The 18,458-nt window shown below is 39.5% G+C and overlaps 1 protein-coding gene and 1 long non-coding RNA gene across 5 annotated transcripts in view; one reads left to right on the top strand and one right to left on the bottom strand.

The window, feature by feature from the left end:
• Positions 1-18,458, top strand: part of PRKN (parkin RBR E3 ubiquitin protein ligase) — a 1,411,643-nt gene that overhangs the window by 132,712 nt on the left and 1,260,473 nt on the right. The window lies entirely within an intron of this gene.
• LOC129144417 (uncharacterized) lies at positions 1,978-3,423 on the bottom strand. Of its 2 annotated transcripts, none has more exons than XR_010157811.1 (2): positions 3,159-3,423; positions 1,978-3,070 (listed from the first exon to the last, which is right to left on the bottom strand). It is a non-coding gene; the product is annotated as an uncharacterized LOC129144417 (long non-coding RNA). The 2 variants fall into 2 exon arrangements; XR_008548854.1 differs by having other exon boundaries at positions 1,978-2,321.

The raw sequence follows: 18,458 nt of genomic DNA, 5'->3' as shown, positions 1-18,458 counted from the left end.
TATTTAGGAGATTCTAAAATGTTTATTTAGAATTTTCAGTCTTTACATCTAAACTACATTTTTGTAATTATTTATATGTAAGATAAAATACTGTTAATTGTACTTAAAGTATGCAAAGGGCATGTGATTTTCTCAGAATTGTTTCATGAAGAATTTGAGCAAAAAGGTTTAAGACTACTCTTCCAAAGGGGTAGTTTTTGTTTGTTTGCTTTTGAGAGAGTCTCGCTCTGTTGCCCAGGCTGGAGTGCAGTGGTACGATCTCTGCTGACTGCAGCCTCCTCCTCGTAGGTTCAAGTGATTCTCCTGCCTCAGCCTCCTTAGTAGCTGGGCTTACAGGCGCACACCACCACGCTAGGCTAATTTTTTGTATTTTTAGTAGAGGCGGGCTTTTGCCATGTTGGCCAGGCTGGGCTCGAACTCCTGACCTCAAGTGATCCACCTGCCTTGGCCTCCCAAAGTGTTAGGCCAGGCGTGAGCCACCGTGCCTGGCCCAAAGGAGTGTTTTAATGGTTAGATTATTCTAGAATAAATTATCTAGAAACACACTTAACGAAAGCGACATTAGCCTTTTTTAATATCTACCAAAATTTTCCTTTCTCTGCTAAAAGCTGTTCCTGTCCCTGCCCTATCCTGACTCTCCTTTGGGTGTGACTGCCCTTGAGTTTGAGCCAGTTGCCCTTCCTCTGGGCCCGCTGGCTCCTGGTACACACCCTTTCATAGCCTCATTATCTTCATACATCTAGCCCCCAGCAAGCAACTTGAAGGCAAGAGATCTGGTCCAGAAACAAAATAGGCCCTTTGTTTGCTGAACTCAGTGGAACCGTATTGTGAGAGTTCAGTGATAAACCGTACTATGTAAAGTCCAGAGAGATGATGCCATAGTTTCACATGAGGAATATATAAATAAAGTTTATAAGTTTGATGGAATGGCTTTCATTATTGATATTGATAGATTGTTTTCCAGATATGTAGCATTCCACCAAGGGCTTCTCAGGTTCTTTTCAAAAGCACAAAATAGACGTGCCATCCAGTTGCATATGCTCAGTTTATTTATTTCACCTGTCATTGATTAGTGAACCTGAATTTTTCTGTTTCTTTCATATGCAGCCAGTTGTTCTAGAAAGATGCCCAATTGCCCTCGATAGCTTTGCTGATTGTACTTGCCTCTGGGTCTTTCTGACTTTACTTCTATATTCCTGGGCTGTGCTCTTATACTTCCTAATTAACCCCTAATTCTGTTTCGTATATAATTGCTTTCCACATTCAGACAGTAGAAGAGTTGATGCTTTAGCTGACGTCGTATCCAGCAGCACTTGTCTCTCCTTGGTCTGGTTGTCATCATTTCGCGTAGTGTCCTTCTGTAAATGGTCCCTGCCTTGCATGTCTGTGATTGTTCAGAGGATTTAAAGGTTATGTCCTGTGGGCTTTGTAATCGTGATGTGTTAGCTGACTTTGGAAGTATCTTTGACATACATTCTGAGATCGCATTACATTTCATCCTTTTACAGCTTGTACACCACACATTATTTTTTTCTTATAATAAAGTATATTTTTAAAATTAATGTTGATCCTTTTCTATGTCCCACTCTTTTGATCCTTCTGAATCTTTAAAAATTTTTGTTGACATCTACATAAAGCTGTTGTGTCAAGGTTGAAGAGAACTAGGGTACCTACTTGGTTTTATTTCTCCATCAAATAACCATATATCCAGTCTGTGGTTATCTAATGTACAGGGCAAAAAGTGAACACACCTCTTTTGGTTGTGTCTGTTTTACTCTTTGCAGATTCTGAAGCAGTGGTGTTTGGAAGCAGGCAGGTGATAAGTCAGTAGGTACATGATGAGCAGTTCCAATACTGATCGGCACAGTGCTGGACTGTACAAATCCCTACAGAACCCAAATGGGGACAAGTAACCAGATATTCATCGTAAAGCTGAATCTGAAGAGGTTGCCAGAAAATGCATCCCTGAAACAAGTATTCATAAATTGTGTTTAATGAGTTCAAGGATAAATATATCTAATGGGATTATAAATAGCCTACCTATTCCACAGAGCTGTTACAAGAATGAGGTCCTGGGCCAGCTGCAGTGGCTCACACCTGTAATCTTTGGGAGGCCAAGGCGGGCAAATCACTTGAGGTCAGGAGTTCGAGACCAGCTGGCTAACATGGTGAAACCTCGTCTCTACTGCAAATACAAAATTACCCAGGCATGGCGATGAGTGTCTCTAATCCCAGCTATTCAGGAGGCCGAGGCAGGAGAATCTCTTGAACCCGGGAGGTGGAGGTTGCGGTGAGCCAGGATGGCGCCATTGCACTCTAGCCTGAGAGACAGGGTGAGACAACATCTCAAAACAAACAAACAAAAAAATGAGGTTCTGGTTTTGAAGACTCTTTGTAAACTGTGAAGCTGTAAAAAACCGCTATTATTGGAATCTCTTCTTTTTCCTAACATGCCTTTTTTTTTTTCTAGCAGTTCAGTACATAGGAATTTGAATGTGGGTCAGAATATCACTAATTTTGATTATTATTACAAAGGAAATGGAGTACTTACTTATTTCACACTTGCTGTATAATTGTCAAAATTGTTATCCTTCATTGTAGAAACATTTTAAATTACTGCTGAGTTAGCTTAACTGAAGTTTAACCTAAATTCTTAATGTATTCAATACCTCAAGGTGAACCCCCTCCCACCCATTGTATTGATTGTGGAAAAAAAAGCTTATATCTTAGGTGATATTTGGTATTAAAATTTTCAGAGTACATAGAAGAGATGGACATGAGTCCATTTAAATGTTCCTTTTAGTCATTTTTTTCTTCACAAGAATAATCTTACACTTGCATCATTTAAGAATACTTGATGTGATAGATGTCCTAAATACCCTGACTTCATCATTACACATTCAATGCACATAACAACATATCACATGGACACCATAAATATGTACAACTATTATATATCCGTGAAAAAATTTTTTAATTTAATTTAAAAAAATTAAAAAGAGGATACTCAGCACTTAGCAAAGCAGAACACGACATGTGGCCAGTTTAGATGATACTAACAAAAATGTACCTATAAAGAAAAACAAAGTTCTGATGTGACACTTACAAAAAAAAAAAAGTATCATTCTGCCTGTGTATTCCTAGCTGTGTTTACCTACCTCTGTCCCTTACCTCTGTCCTTAAATTTGGAGCCATTTGTAATGGTTTCCTAACAACCATGTGGAGCTTGTAGCCTAATCTCAGCCTGATGCATCTTGAGCACAGCCTGATGGGAAGGAGTGTGCCATTCAGGAATCTGGCTCCTGTTCCTTCAGAGAAGGGCCCCCCATGAGACAGTGACCACCTGTGTCTATGACATCATCAGACCTGGTGACTGAACTAGAGTAGCTCCCAAGCTGAGAGGCTAGTTGATACGAGGCCTGGAGAGGATAGTCTGTGGGGCCAGCCATTCCCACGTTGCCAGAATGATCATCATGAGGCTGTCGTGTGCCCAGAGTATGTGCTCCTAAGTGACACGTTGCGTCTGTGCCGGGTCATGGCGGTGTTTTGTTTTTGTTTTGTTTTTTCACCAATTCACTCATAATAAAAAAGTATTCCAGAGTACTGATGAAAGCTTGATGAGTCTGTAGGTTATGTCAGTGTTTCTTATGGGTTTCATTGTGGCTTTCATTGTTTTCATTAGTCTTCATTAAGACTAGAGCCAGCTGTCTATGTGTGATGTGGGCTTTAGTGAAACTGATTTAGGTTGCAATCCCATTCAAGACTGGTGGACAGAAGATTCAGATGGAAAGTGGCAAGAAAGCCGCAAGATCAATGGGTGCTTTGAAATATGTTGTACTAGCCACTTGTTTTCTGCTTTATTGGTTCACTATCTTAATAAAAAAAAGAAAGATGGCTAACTTTGCAGATAGATTAAGGTTGATATAAAGTTGGAATTAAGGTCATTACTTTTGCTTTTCGTTTAGTATGTTTATCAGCAGGTATTTAAAATTTTTCTCTCAGATACTTTCTTTTCATTTGGAAAAATAATCTGAATGGAAATTTTATGGTCTCAGAAGGTTAGTATTATTCCTAAAATATATTACTATTAGACATGAACAATGAAAAGTCCTTTTTTGTCCATATATATGAAAAATTCCATAATGAGCATTTATTACTTTGCTAATAAAAACATATAAATTTTATTTTAAAGGAAAGGAGAAGAAAGATAATTAAAGACATCTGGCACTTTTAGAGATAAGCTCACATGTGCTTACATGCACACACACACATCTTACGTGAAAATTATATCAAGTCAGAAAGTGACTAATATATTTACTTGGTGTCTCATTCACAAATTATTTAATTTCCAACGAGTTAGCCCTTTTATTGAAATCCCTTAAGTGAGTTCAGTTTTTAAAGTGCTTACTTAATGCCTACTGTGTGCACAATACTGTGCCAGATGCTGTTGGAGATACAAATATCAAGTACAGTATTACCATGACAGAAACAAAAACATAAAGCAATATGTGAGTATATGTTTATAATGGCCAGGGAGGTTTTAGAGTGAGAAAACAAACAGAGTTGCAAGACCAGATTTCTAGTAATGGTCGAAAGTATTGAGAATACAAATGCAAATATCAACAATAAGCCTAAGTGTATCTCTACTTTTAATATAAATGTTGCTGTTATGAGTATCTGGGAAGGCTTAGAGCCACATTCATTATTATTCGGTTACACCATGAAAAGATGTTTTGAATGCGTTGCAAATAATCTGAAACACAGAAAAAATACATATTAAATTTTAAAAGTTAAATTTAAAGTTAAATGTTTAAAAAGGGAAGACAAAAAAAGTGTACTTATGAGTACAGCTGTTTAAACATACAGTCACTATCCTTTCTTTTCCCAGAAGTGTGAATGAGGAAGAAAAATACTGGGAAGAAAGAAAGCAAAATATGAACATATCTGTTTGTGGACGGTAGGAGCTATCAGTGTTATTTTTTTAAATTTCTTGTAACATTTTTGTATTTTTGAGAGAGAGAGAGAGAGAGATTGAAGATATTTATGATGAAACAAAGGAGAAAAAGGCAAAAAAGTATAGTGGTGGTATTTTTAAAATCTGCGTAGGTATGACCCCGTGTGAACTATCTCAAGGGTATGTGTTTGTGTTGCTTTATGGCATAAGGGACTATGTAAAGAACACTAAAATTTGTAATAAGATAAAACATCACAGTCATACAGTTTGTCAGAAATCCCAGAATTTCAGCTGGAGCATAACAGTACAAGATTGATGAGCCATGGTGCCCAAAGGTGGGGTGTTTTGCAGGGAGAGGAGAGCTGGTGGGAATGGAAGACAGTGAGAGGATGGTGACCTCAGCTTTCATCTGGTCCACACTCATAGTGACAGTAATGACAGCTGCAACTTAGTGCGCACCTACCGTGTGCCAGGTGCCACCCAGAAGCTTTCTTTATGGCACTGTATGTGAATGGTGATGAAAAATGAGCTCTGGGCCGGGCGCGGTGGCTCACGCCTGTAATCCCAGCACTTTGGGAGGCTGAGGCAGGCGGATCACGAGGTCGGGAGATAGAGACCATCCTGGCTAACACAGTGAAACCCCGTCTCTACTAAAAATACAAAAAATTACCCGGGCGTGGTGGCGGGCGCCTGTAGTCCCAGCTACTCGGGAGGCTGAGGCAAGAGAATGGTGTGAACCTGGGAGGTGGAGGTTGCAGTGAGCCGAGATCGCGCCACTGCACTCCAGCCTGGGTGACTGAGCCAGACTCCGTCTCCAAAAAAAAGAAAAATGAGCTCTGCTCTAATAAAGCAAAGCAGGAGCGCACAAAGCACAGGGACACTGCCTGGACGTAGTGCCCACCTGGCTGGACAGTGTCATGAAGTTCCCATTTCCTGGGAAACTCAGTTGTTTTTTAGAAATCCTAGTTTAATATTGTTTGCTTTTTTTTTTGTTAATGTGAGGAATATTACATTCTGATCATCCTATTTCTTACTGAAATTTGGCCTTTCTCACAGCAAAACTCACTTTGTTCCGGTGGGCGCCGCGGTGCACACCTCTAATCCCAGCACTCTGGGAGGCTGAGGCAGGCAGATCACTTGAGGTCAGGAGTTCAAGACCAGCCTGGCCAACATGGTGAAACCCTGTCTTTACTAAAAATACAAAAATTAGTTAGGGATGGCGGCACGCACCTATAATCCCAGATACTTGGGAGGCTGAGGCAGGAGAATTGCTTGAACCCCGGAAGCGGAGGTTGCAGTGAGCCAAGATAGTGCCACTGCACTCTAGCTTGGGTGACAGATTGAGACTCCATCTAAAAAAAAAAAAAAAAAAAAAAAAAAAACCTCTCAAAAACTCACTTCGTTCAAGTATGTTTATGTTGATATGTAACTTTTTTCCCAAAGAAAATATGAAAATTTCTAGTTATTTGTATTATTGAGAGCCAAGTTATGAGAGATGTATAATCTCCTTGCAGCATAGATACATTTTTCTTTCCCTTTATTCTGCATGATAATTCAAATGAGTAAAGCTTTCATTTTGCTAGTCAAGATTACTTTCTTTCTGTGCTTCTTTATGAGGAAAGTCATTTTGTAATCCTCAAGGAGGTTTATTTTGATATCCTTAAAGGTAAATCACTGCAACCTGATAGTCTATTATGCTTATATTTAATCACATATTATGCATGTATAATCATCAGATTAACCTATTCTTTGCATAACAACACAGTAATGTTTATTTTCATTATGACTATTATATTATCATAAATATATTTATTGCCATTGTTCTGTAAGGGGGAAGGACTACCATTTGTTCCCGAGACTCTATGTTTTATTTTTGATAGTTGCTACCAGGTCAAGAAGTGAGACTAGTCTTTATGTCAGTGACAACTGTAACCCCAGGTTTTAATAAATGCTACTGTGGGCCGGGCGTGGTGGCTCACACCTGTAATCCCAGTGCTTTGGGAGGCCTAGGTGGGCAGATCACCTGGGGTTGGGAGTTCGAGACTAGCCTGGCCAACATAGTGAAACCCTGTCTCTACTAAAAACACAAAAATTAGCTGGATGTGGTGGTGCATGCCTGTAATCCCAGCTACTTGGGAGGCTGAGGCAGGAGAATTGCCTGAACCCAGGAGGCAGAGGTTGAATGAGCCGAGATCGCACCACTATACTCCAGCATGGGTAACAGAGTGAGACTCCATCTCAAAAAAGCAAAAATAAGAATAAATGCTACTGTGTGCTTATGTTATGTTTTTATAAAAACATTTTAATTAAATGTTTGTTAAAATGTAGTTCTTTATTAAAATAGTGAGATGAATAAGTCACAGCCTTCTTCCACTTGGATCTGGTGATTTTACCTGTATGGCTTACCTTTCACATGACCATTGGACTGATAGAGCACTGATGCCTGCATTGTGTCTGCATTAGTAGGACCTGCCGCAGTGCCTATCCGGGCATGTAAGGCACTCGGTCAGTGTTGATCGAACTGAACTCATTTGTTTAAATAATCAAGAACAAGTGTCTTAATTGCAAGCTTTAACAGTTCATATATCTTTTGGCCTAATTTATTCTGTCTCTCTCTCTCTTTTTCTGTGTCCTTCAAACACATCTTATGTTTACAGAACTTCTTTTTCTGTTTCAAGGAAAAAAGTCATCCATTTACTTGATTAGAAATACTGTTTGGCTCTTGATATTAGATTTAATATGCAGCAGCTGTCAAATTAAGACCCGGCTTGTAGCCCCTCGTGGTAGATTTCAAGTCCTGATTGCTATGACCTTAACTCATAGTCATATTGGAGAGGATGGCACAGGACCTCTTTCTCTTCTAAGATTCCCAGGACACTTACTCACCAACCAGAACATGGTAATGGGGTGATAATGTGTCTCAGTCAGTAGCGTTCATAGTGTACCTTTGCCCTCTCCATGAACATATAAAGACATATTTCTGACAATCATAGCAGAACATTTTAGTGGTTTCTCACAGATAGCATTAGCAGAGTATATTTTAGTTTCGAATTAATGCTAACTATTGAAACACAATAACTTCGGAGATGCCAATCAGGATATTATCAAATCTAGATACTTATAATGCTTTATCACGTAGTTAGAAGGAGGTACGTTGCATTATTATGACATTCCCAAAGGCACCTCCTTTTAATTTTGTCTACTGAACTTATATACAACTTTCCCCTTATTACCCAGCACATAGGGTCAGGCTAAATGGGGGTGAATCCCGGCTCCTCTATTGGGTGCCTTGGTGACACTGAGGTAGTTACTTATCCTATGGAAACCCAGCTTTTGCTTTTGTAATATTGGAGATGTTATTAATCAGGTTGATGTGTTAAATAATGTAAATTGGCTGGGCGTGGTGGCTCATGCCTGTAATCCCATCACGTTGGGAGGCCGAGGCGGGTGGATCACCTGAGGTCAGGAGTTCAAGACCAGCCTGGCTAACATGGTGAAACCCTGTTTCTACTAAAAACACAAAAAAATTAGCCAGGCATGGTGGCACGCGCCTGTAATCCCAGCTATTCAGGAGGCTGAGGCAGGAGATGGCTTGAACCCTGGAGGTGGAGGTTACAGTGAGCCGAGATCACACCATTGCACTCCAGCTTGGGCGACAAGAGCGAAACTCTATATCAAATAAATAAATTAATAATAATAATAATGTAAGTCTATGAAATACTCAGTATATTTGCCCTGAAATGTGGAATCAAAAATAATTAGCAACATTTACTGAGCATTTGTTATATCTCTTAATCATTCATATGTACGCATGTAAATAACTGCTAACAGGAAATAAGAGAAGAATAGAATTATGACAGGTTTGAAGAATGTTTGTAAACACTAATGCCCTGCATTACCCTTGAGATAATTGGAGTAAATATCTATGGAATAAATGAATGGAGCCAGAGAATTTTCCAGAATATAGGAATTGGGTGCAGTTAGAAGAACTAAATGCAGCCAACGGGTAACGGGACAAATGTGGTGTGTAAGGGAAGTTAGTTTGCTGTCGGAGGAAACGGCCCCCATAACCACTCAGTTTTAGATATGCTTAAATGTTTACTGTGATTTGATATTAATTTTATTTTAGAGCTAAAAGTACTTATGATAAAAATAAAAGTTAATTTCTAATATAGTTCAAGAAAGGTATTTATAGGCCAGGTGCAGTGGCTCATGCCTGTTAACCCCAGCACTTTGGGAGGCTGAGGCGGGTGGATCATGAGATCAGAAGTTCAAGACCAGCCTGGCCAAGATGGTGAAACCCAGTCTCTACTAAAAATACAAAAATTAGTTTGGCACGGTGGCAGGCACCTGTAATCTCAGCTACTCGGGAGGCTGAGGCAGGAGAATCACTTGAACCCAGGAGGTGGAGGTTGCAGTGAGCCAAGCCATTGCACTGCAGCCTGGGCGACAGAGTGAGACTCCATCTCAAAAAGAAAAGAAAAGAAAAGAGAGGAGAGGGGAGGGGGGCGTGGAGGGGAGAGGAGAGGAGAGGAAAAGGAAAGAGAAAGAAAAGAAAGAAAGAAACCCAGAAAGGTATTTGTTGAATTGGTCTTGAAAAGTTAATTTGAAGAACTTTGACAATATTTCTGAAAATCCATTTATAGGATATGCCCACAATTCATTGTATGGCTGGCTTTTTTCCCTTAATTTAGAGAGCTGGAAAATCATGATATTCAAACATAAATTAATGAATTTTTTGATTATGATTCACCTTCTGACTCCTGGATCTAGGAGCAAGGGGAATTATTCTGATTATTTTTTCCTGGCTGGACTTTGAAATACCCTGTCTCTAATCAGTAGCAGCTATGTTTAAATTCTTTTTAGGGGCAAGGCAAGAATTCTAATTTTTCTGAATGTACAGAGTGTTCCTCTCAGCAATTGACTTTGTTTATTGACTAATGACAGATTTTCCCTCATGTTGGTTAAGAATGACTTTAAAGGTATATCAGATAATGTTTTGTGTACAGTGTTCTATGTTCTCTGTCCAGGCATATGTAAATATAGTCAGTGTTTTTTTTTTTTTTTTTTTTTTTTTTTGAGACAGAGTCTCACTCTGTCGCCCAGGTTGGAGTGCAGTGGCGCAATCTCAGCTCACTGCAAGCTCCGCCTCCTGGGTTCACACCATTCTCCTACCTCAGCCTCCCCAGTAGCTGGGACCACAGGCACCTGCCACCACGCCAGGCTAATTTTTTGTATTTTTAGTAGAGAGGGGGTTTCACCGTGTTAGCCAGGATGGTCTCGATCTCCTGACCTTGTGATCCGCTCGCCTCAGCCTCCCAAAGTGCTGGGATTACAGGCGTGAGCCACCGCGCCCGCCTATTTTCAGTCTTAGCCAGAAAACTGCATTTAAAACTCCAAGTACTTCAGTAAGACAGCAGAGATTTCCAAAGGTTTCAGAGGATAGTGGTGGGTTATATTTTTGTATGGCTTTTCTGAGGGTTGTTTTATTTTCATTTGAAAATTTTTTCTTTATAGGATCATTTGTTATTTGGTAATTTTTTTCATTTGAATGGTGGAAGTCCTTAAATATGCTCATGGAGAGTTTATGAGTCTCGCTACTTGCAGAGAGGGATAACTCTTTAGAATGGCTGCCCTCTGGGAGAGGAAAAGCATAAACAGAGAGATGCTGAGTGATAGAGCATTGCTAAATCAACACATCAATCTCAGGAATAATTGTTGGATTCATCAGTGAAGAACGATTCTACCACTTAAGGAAAGGCTTCAGGAATATATATCCTGTTCTCCCAGCACCAGCCAGCCCTTTTGGATATGAGACTATTATATTCACAGGTGGAGTTTTGTTTGTTTATCGAAGGAAAAGTGACTCCAGGAATGAAAAAGCCATGATTCACAAAGAATTTCTTGCAGTGTTTCTGTCCTTGCTGGTCACTTCAGAAGCTAACTCTAAACCCTAAACCTCTTTCTAGCCTTTGCCACATAGAATGGTCATTGTCTTAGTGCATTTATGCTGCTATAACAGAATATCACAGACTAGGTAATTTGCAAAGAACAGAAATGTATTGACCCACCCTTCTGGAGGCTGGGAAGTCTAAGGTCAAGGTGCCAGCAGGTTTTGTGTCTGGTAAGGTCGTTCTCTTCTTCCAAGGTGGCACCTTGTATGCCGTCCTGTCCTCCTGAGCGGGGGGATCAAAGAGGCTTCAAATGGCAGAGGCAAAGGGGCCAAGAGATAAAAAGGCACACAACTTACCCTTTTATAATGGTATTAATCCCATCCGCTTGGGGATTATCGCCCTATCTCCTCCTAAAAGTCCTACCTCCTATCACTGTCACAATGGCAGCCAAATTTCAAGATGAGTTTCGAAGGGGACAGACATGTAAGCCATAGCAATCACATTTTCATAAACACTGTCTTTCCATATAGCAAGGAAGCATAGCAAAGTAAGAACTTAAAGGCTTATTTTCCTTGCTGCTGAATTTAATATCATGTGTTATAATTCAGAGACATGTAAGGTTCAATTTAAAAACAGCCAGTAAGTTTTTTAGAGACCCACTGAGTACCTAGCACTGTGGTAGGTCTTATGCGGGATTCAAAAGCTTAAGATAAAAACAAACCATTTAACCATCAGACTTGGACTCTGTTCATTAAAATGCAAAGAGAGCTGAGTTTAAGAGCTTGGTAACTTGGGTTTTAAGAGGAATAAAGCACTGCAGATATTATCATGCAAATTTGAACTTGAACTTGGTCCTAGAAATAAATTTCTATTCGTAACTCCATCTTTTCTTTCAGAGACCCTTAGGCGATCTATATGACAGGATAAACTCTGTGAACACAAAAATGCAGGCACCGTAATCAGGATATTTTATCGTCAGTATCCTTAACTCCTGAAACTGGAATAACTGGATGATACAGAACATTTATTCAGCTTTCATATGTGCAAAGTCACATGGATAAACATTCTCATTCCAGTGTATTTTGTTTTCCATTTTAAAAATACTTAACGCTTGTTTTTAAACGTTTTAGGATCTGTAAATCAGTGAGAACTGAAGGAGGACAGGATTTCCTCCTGCAAGGCATCCTTTGCATACATAATATTGGACTTCTCTGCTTCAGTGCTGTCTTCTCAGATGGATATGTAATGTGTGAAATGCTTAATAATGTCATCAAAGAGATTTATATGTTTATGTTTTGCAGATAAGAGACTTAACCACAGGGAATTGAAATGACTTGACTGTAGTGGTTAGCACTCTGCATTTGGAAATAATTCAAATTTTTATCTAAGTCTGTTTAAATTTTTGGCTTTTATAGCCCTTTGTGAGAGAGGTCATGTGAGAGAAAACATGATTCCCCCTCTCCCTGTTGGGTTTTTGGGGTCTACTTTTGTGTCTTGGTTTTGACCAGCCTTCTCATAACTATATTCCAAAGATAAATTAGGGGAAAATGTGCAGATAGTTCAGTTAAGTAATTTACTTTACCTAACTCTATTAGTTGAGAAAAACTCTTAAAATCTAAGTTAAGTATATATGTATTTTGAGACAGAGTTTCACTCTTGTTGCCCAGGCTGGAGTGCAGTGGCGTGATCTTGGCTCACTGCACCCTCTGCCTCCTGGGTTCAAGTGATTCTCCTGCCTCAGCCTCAAGTAGCTGGGATTACAGTCGCCTGTCACTACGCCTGGTTAATTTTTGTATTTTTAGTAGAGACGGGATTTTGCCATGTTGGCCAGGCTGGTCCCGAACTCCTGACCTCAGGTGATCCACCCGCCTTTCTCTCCCAAAGTGCTGGGATTACAGGCGTGAGCCACCGCACCTGGCCTAAGTTAGATATTTATCTTTGTATATGAAGATCTACAAATTCTTTATGTAAGTCATTCCATGGGAAAATTAGAAATTGGTTTCCTTTTCTTGTTAGACCATGACACTGGTGAGCTAGGAATTTAATATTCATTTCCACTTTTTCATTAATTGCCATATAACTACCTTGAATATTTTACTATTCATTCTAAGTTAAATAATCTTTCAAAATCTCTCCTGAAAAGTAAATTGCTTATGAATGAATCTAACTGTCTCTTTTGACCTTCACTTAACCTCCTATATCTCAGATGCTTGGTATTCTTTTGGGGAAAGGAAATCAAATTTGTCTTAGTATCAGTTCTCCTTTTAATACGTTTAATCTTTTTATTAGCCTTGTGACAGCATCTTAACTTAGTGGTGACACCCTCATTGAACCTGCTGTGGCACTTTTGACTCTTTCTCAGAAGAGTGGTTTCTAGCATTGACTCCATTCTGGTACCCGAGGAGCCTGGGATATTAATGTTTTCTCAATTCAGCAAGTATGCTAGACATTCCATTGTATTTTTAGTACATGCCACTGAATGATGTCTGTCTTACACTTTCGGGCGAGGGGAGGAATCTCTGAAGAAGTAGGAAAGGCGTTATATACTCAGCAAGCCCTCAGGATTCTACAGCAGAGGGAGCACTGATGGAGCCTCAGATTGATCAGCCTGCTGAGAACCTGTGCCCAGCTCCTTGCTGTTTGTGTGCTTCCACATGTAAACAGTGTAGCTCAAGGTTTCTGTGGGAAAGGGGCCTTGCCTAATTGCCTCCCTTGATGTATTGTCCAACACAGTTCATGGACCTTCTCACATCCAGATGAATTTCATAAAATATTTTCTTGCCTGTTCCTGACATTTGCTGGGGGACATCGTACAGATTTTCTGTTTTTTTTATTTTCTCTGTTTGCCATTGTTATCCTCCTAATACAGGTCCCTGTCACCCCATGCTAGATTGGTCACACCTAAATTGCTCCCAATCCTCAGTCCCTCCTTGAAGTTATTTTCTTTACTTTTTTTTTTTTTTTTTTCTGAGACAGGGTCTTGCTTTGTAGCCCAGGCTGGAGTGCAGTGGTGCAATCACTGCTCAAAGAAACCTCCACCTTCCTGGGCTCATGTGATCCTCCTACCTCAGCCTTCCAAGTAGCCGGGACTGCAGGCATGCACCACCACACCTGGCTAATCTTTGTATTTTTTGGTAGAGATGGGGTTCCGCAATGTTACCCAGGCTGGTCTCAAACTCCTGGGCTCAAGCCATCTGCTTGCCTCAGCCTCCCAAAGTGCTGGGATTGCAGGCATGAGCCACTGTGTGCAGCCAATGTTACTTTCAAAGCACCATCTGATACCATGGTTCCTTGTCACTGAAAGTCCAGTGTCTTGTGTCATATGAACTCCAAACTCTTCAGCCCACTTCACATCTATGGGACTAGATCTTAAAAGGAGTTGTATTATACTGAGAAAATAATCTAAAATAATGATAACGTTCATGATAGGTCATGTTTAATCAATTCAGCAAACTCTTGTGGGGAATGTGTTGTGGGGTATCACCCATCTGGGGAGGTTCTGTGTATATTTCGGCATGCAAACAGGGCATTCCATAAGAAGCTGAGTCTGCTAGAGAAGAAAGACATGTTAACAGATAGTTACAATATAAGCCCAATAATTGTGTGTGTGAACGTGTGTATAAATCTGTGTGTTGAATTTTTGTATGTTTGTAAATGTGTGTGAATGTGTGTGTTTCAATCTGTGTGATTTTGTGTGTGTGAATTTGTGTGTTTGTGTGTGAATCTGTGTGTATCTGCGTGTGTGAATTTGTGTAAATCTGTGTGTGAATTTGTGTGTGTATGTGTGTATCTGTGTGTGTGAATCTGCACGTGTGAAGTGTATGTAAATCTGTGTGTGAATCTGGATATGTGTGTGAAAGTGTGTGAGAGAATCTCTGTGAATCTGTGTGTGTGAACTTTGTGTGTAAATCTGTGTGAGTCTGGATGTGTGTGTGAATATGTGTGTGTGAATGTGTGTGTGTGCGTGTGTGCATGAACTTGTTGCGTGTAGATTTTGTCCACTGAAGGAAGTTGAGGCATCCTCCACTACAGTGATTAGGAGTCTCTAGAGATAAGGTGATTAGATTGGGTCTTGAAGGAGTATTGGGTCTGAGTATTTGCTGGGCATGAAAGATAAAAGATTTGAAAAGTCATTCTAAGTAGAGGAATCAGCATGTTTAATGTCGTATTCTTGAAACTAAGTGACAGATAGATTCAGTGGACTGGGAGTCGCAGGATTGGAGGAGAGGGGCACATGGCAATGACAGGCTTTGATTTCTTTTTCCAGGAAAAGGCTCAACTTTCATTTGCTATGTCAAAGAAGAACATGTAACATAAGATTTTAAAAGATAGGGAAAATTGGTTCAAATTGTTTTGTAGACTGATGACTAAAGAAACACATGTGGGTAAATAAACTTTTTGAATAAGAATTGAAGGCCAGGATGTTTTTCTGTCTTATGGTGTTTAAGTTACTTTTGTGTCAACCTTGAACTTTTGGAACTTAAGTTCATTTACTTTTAGTAAAATTTGTTTTCCTTTTTCTAAGAAAAAATAGGACATAAGTTAGACTTAAATGGGATTTTTTTGAAGATAAAATAGCTCTTAGAAATTTTGCATTTTGATGAGATGAATTTAAATGAACCAAATGCAGTCAAATGAACAGCCCTTAAAATATACTATGTGTGAAAAATCAAATCAAGAATGCTTAGAGCAAAACATTTAAGGCTTTATTGTATTGAAACCATTTTAAAAGTATATTCTAAATGATGAACAAATAGAATGTGTGATCAGGTTTTATAATTTAACACTGACTTCCCTCTTTTCCATGATTGTACTCCTTTCCTGTTCTATATACAATTTTCCTAAATACATTGTCCTCAAAACAGACATTTAAAATAGTATTGCTGTTTTATTATAAGAAATATTTATAGTCTTTGTTTAAATATGTATGAGATCTAGAAACATTTAAAAACAATAATTAATTTCACATGCCCGGCCCCAGACTGTTAAACTTTTGTTGCAAAGTCCTCTGAGGCCATTTTAGGCATGCGCATATATGCACACACACATACCCTTTTATAACATATTTTTAATACATTATATTTAATACATTTAATTTTCATATTTTTAATTAAAACAGAGGCTTATACTATATATATGTTTGTATATATCACATAGTTTTGTACATGTTTTTCACTCAGTACCATTAATATTTTGGTTGTGGATTACTATTTTTAGTGGCTAAATATTATTTTAATTTGTCCAAATATTTCCTCTTGATAAACCCCTATGAGTTGAATTGCTGGTTCAGAGAACATCCATATTTCAGCCTTTGAATGGGTTTTTATGTTCCCGTCATCAGTGGTTGCGAGTGCATATGTTTGCACACCCTCATCAATATTGAAGTTAGCTTCCTTTCAATCATTTTTGCCAATTGTATTTATTTAGTTTTCAAAATTTTTAAAATTAATTATAGTTTTTTGAGACAGAGTCTCACTCTATTGCCTGGGCTGGACTGCACTGGTGTGATCCCAGCTCACTGAAACCTTGACCTCCTGGGCTCCAGTGATCCTCTCACCTGAGCTTCTCGAGTAGCTGGGACTACGGGCATGCATCATCTTGCCTGGCTAAATTTTTTAGTTTTAGTGGAGACAGATCCTCGCTATGTTACTGAGGCTGATCTCAAACCCCTGGTCTCAAGTGATCCTTCTCTCTTGGCTTCCCAAAGTGCTGGGATTACAGGTGAGCCACTGTGCCTGGCCCATTTTTGCCAATTGTATTGTATTGTATTGTATTGTATTTATTTATTTTGAGACAGTCTTGCTCTGTTGCCTAGGCTGGAGTGCCATGGTGTGATCTCCGCTTACTGCAACCCCCACCTCCCGGGTTCAAGCAATTCTCTTGCCTCAGCCTCCTGAGTAGCTGGGATTACAGGTGCCCGCCATCAGACCTGACTAATTTTTGTATTTTTAGTAGAGACGGGGTTTCACCATGTTGGCCAGGCTGGTCTCGAACTCCTGACCTTAGGTGATCCACGTGCCTCAGCCTCCCAAAGTGCTGGGATTACAGGCATGAGCCACCGTGCCTGGCCCATTTTTGCCAGTTTTAGAATTCAAACTGTTACCTTATTCTTTTCCATGTGATTTGATTGATTTTTTTCCTATTATTGATCATCTTTTTTTTAAGTTATCTGTTTATATCTTTGCTTATTTTTGGGGGGTATTTATCTCTTTCATATTTATCAGAGCTTTTTATAGATTGAAGATATAACTCTCTTTGGTTATGATTATTGCTCCACCTACTCACTTATCTTTTAATTTGCATATGTGTGTTTTTGTGTATGTTTTGGCATACAGACATTTTAAAGATTTAGTTCGTCAAATCTGTCATCATTTTTTATGTTTTATCTTTATGGTCATGTTTAGAAATGAAAGGCATTATTTTTGCCATTTTTCATTTACCTGAAAGAAACTGAGCCCACCCCGATGGTAAATCTTTTGTCACTAAGATGCCGTGAGGGGCATCAAATCCTCGCTCTCAATTCATCTTTTATTCAAAATGTACAATAAGTAGTCCCTTTTTTTTTTTTTTGATGGAGTCTCACTCTGTCACCCATGCTGGAGTGCAGTAGCACCATCTTGTCTCACTGCAACCTCCGCCTCCCCGGGTTCAAGTAATTCTCCTGCCTCAGCCTCCCGAGTAGCTGGGACTACAGGCATGCGCCACCACGCCCAGCTAATTTTTGTATTTTTAGTAGAGACAGGGTTTCACCATGTTGGTCAGGCTGGTCTCGAACTCCTGACCTCAAATAATCCACCCACCTTGGCCTCCCAAAGTGCTGGAATTACAGGCGTGAGCCACTCCACCAAGCCAGTAGTCCCTTTTTAAAGGGAAGAAGTGTTTTTTTAGGAAAGCCTGTGAGATTCCAAAGTCAATCTGAATGTTCAACACTGGGTAATTTCATTTCTGTGTCTATTGCCCACCCCTTGTTCAAGTTAGTGGTAATGCAGCGTTGATTTCATCTTCCTAATATGCAATTTTCTTGTTTACATTTAGTGTTTGTATTAATAGACAGCATGCCTTTTGAGATTTGACTTTTATTAATAATTGTGTCTAACTGTCCAGGCATTTTTGTGATGCTCTAGCCTTCCCATCATACTTTAAGACTGAGTCAGCAGAGGGAACTGCATGTTCAATGGTACATACGTGAGAGAGAACATAGTAGACAGGAAACTGGAAATCAGGATATGGTTTCTGAAGACAGGACATGGTCAGAGTGAGGAGGCAGAAGGAAGCAGAGTGAGAACCAAGGTTGAAGAAAGAAGTAAGATTCAAGCCATGCGTGGTCTCATAAACCTTACAGGGAGATTGAACTTCATTATAAACCAATAGAACCAAGATAGGATTTTTCCAAGGGAAGAGGCACAATCAAGACCCAGGTTTTATGGCTACAGAATGCAAAACTGAATGGAGAATGACTGGAGAGTTGCTGCTGGGGGACTGTTGCAAGAGTGTACAAGAGATCCAAGCAAAACCTCCAGGCCGATTGTTCTCTTGTTCTGGAATATAGGGTGTCATGGGTCTAGAGGGCACAAATCCTGTGGTGTTGATTTATAATACAAATAGTGTTG

This window comes from Pan troglodytes, chromosome 5 (genome assembly GCF_028858775.2).
Source record: "Pan troglodytes isolate AG18354 chromosome 5, NHGRI_mPanTro3-v2.0_pri, whole genome shotgun sequence".
Classification (NCBI taxonomy): Eukaryota; Metazoa; Chordata; class Mammalia; order Primates; family Hominidae; genus Pan; species Pan troglodytes.
The sequence above is the reverse complement of the archived record's forward strand: the minus strand, read 5'-3'. Positions and strand labels throughout refer to the sequence as shown.